General features: G+C 41.5%; 1 non-coding gene across 1 annotated transcript; it reads right to left on the reverse strand.

Moving 5' to 3' along the window:
• Nucleotides 1-684: 684 nt before the first annotated feature.
• LOC112524008 lies at nt 685-791 on the reverse strand. The gene has a single exon (XR_003070335.1). It is a non-coding gene; the product is annotated as a small nucleolar RNA R71 (small nucleolar RNA).
• Nucleotides 792-1,920: the final 1,129 nt, after the last annotated feature.

The following is a 1,920-nucleotide window of genomic DNA, read 5'->3' on the forward strand; positions in this document are numbered from 1 at the left end:
ATGCCACGGTCACAACGCGGGAAATTTTCCGAACTTGATCTCGACATTGAGAGAACGTTTCACCATAGAAGGAGGGTTCAAAGAGCATTTTTTTCTCTACTTCCTTCGAACATGGCGTTACCTTCCCCAATCATTCCAGAAATACCGCATTTGGAAAACCAACCGCCGGTTTTTGCACCAATACCACCATTCCCGAACTTTCAACAAAGACACCCACATAATGACAATAATTTGGGTAACGAGGATACATAATCGGAACATAATGAACAACAAAGAGCACAAACTCCGAACATCATTAATTTGGCAAATTCCAAAAATGGAAGAATTATGGACTATGTTATTTCGGATTTTGAGCAATTGAATTCCGGGATAGTTAGACCACATATGACCGCTCTCCATTTCGAACTAAAACCGATAATGTTTCACATGTTGCAAACGAATGGCCAATTTGCCGGATTACGTTTGGAGGACCCACATTCGCATTTAAAATCTTTTATGGAAATCACAGATGCTTTCCTGATCCCGGGAGTGTCAAATGACGCTCTAAGACTCACTTTGTTTCCATTTTTCTTAAGGGATCGGGCAAAAGCATGGTTTAACTCTTTAACACCGGGTTCTGTGCCTTCGTGGAGTAACATGGCAGAATTTTTTTTGCGAAAATATTTCCCACCAACAAGGAACACTAAGTGTAGGAACAAAATCTGTCTTTTCAAACAAATGGACGATGAGGCTGTTCCTGACGCACGGGAAAGGTTTAAAGAGTTGTTGAGAAAATGCCCACACCATGGCATTTCGTACTGTATTTAACTTTAGACGTTTTACAATGGGTTAAATCCCATGGCAAAAGAAATGCTCGATGCGACTACAGGCGGCGCCTTCACAGCCATGACCTATAATGAAGGATATGAAATCCTAGAAAAGATATCAGCCAACAATGGGCATTGGGCTGACCCACGTGCTCAATCACAGAAAAAGACTATTGGGATACATGATGTAGATGCATATACTGCATTAACAACTCAGCTTACCTCCATGACCAACCTGCTGAAAAATTTAACTTCTGGTCAGGGAGGACAGCAAGTTGCTAATACACCTGTCCCAACAGTCCTCTCTGTGCAATGTGTGTGCTGTGGTGGGGAACACTCGTATGAACATTGTCCTCATAATTCTGAATCCATAAACTTTGTTCATAATGGATCTGGTCCCTATACMAACAATTACAATGCAAGTTGGAAACAACACCGAAATTTTTCTTGGACCAGTCCATGCTTAAATCCACCCGCACCTAAGCAGCAAGGAACTTCAAATTTCCAACCACAACATCATGGAAACAGTTCTAACTCTCACCAACAAAGTTTTCAGAATACCCAACCACCTTTTCAAAACAAGCCACCTCCATAGGCTGACTTATCATTTTCTTTGGAAGCAATGATAAAAGGGTTATTTGCGCATGCTCAAGCTCAAAATCAAGCTTTGATAACCCAACAAAACTCTCAAAATCAATCTCTTTTTAATCAACAAAGTGCTGCTATCAGAAATCTGGAAACCCAAGTCAGTCAACTTGCACTCAATCAGACYAATAGAGTCCTTGGTACTTTGCCTAGTAACACAGAAGTCCCGAGAGCCTTAGGAAAGGAACATGTGAAAGCAGTGATTCATAGGAGTGGGAAGGAGTTGACTGAAAAGGTGCAAAAAGATAGTACACCCATTTTGACAGAAGCTGATGCTACAGCATTGGTTCCTGCCAAAGAAAGACCAGTCCAACCCTCAGAGAAGAAGGCATCCGAGACCACCACTTCTGTCCCCCCTAGATCAGACTTTCCATTACTTTTTTCTGAGGATGCTTTAAAGAAGTCAAAAGAGACTGAGGTTTTAGAGACACTTAAGCTTGGTGCTAAAATTTCATCTGAACCTCTAGAG

The sequence above is a fragment of the Cynara cardunculus genome, assembly GCF_001531365.2.
Source record: "Cynara cardunculus var. scolymus isolate 2C chromosome LG 12, CcrdV1, whole genome shotgun sequence".
In the NCBI taxonomy this organism is placed as follows: domain Eukaryota; kingdom Viridiplantae; phylum Streptophyta; class Magnoliopsida; order Asterales; family Asteraceae; genus Cynara; species Cynara cardunculus.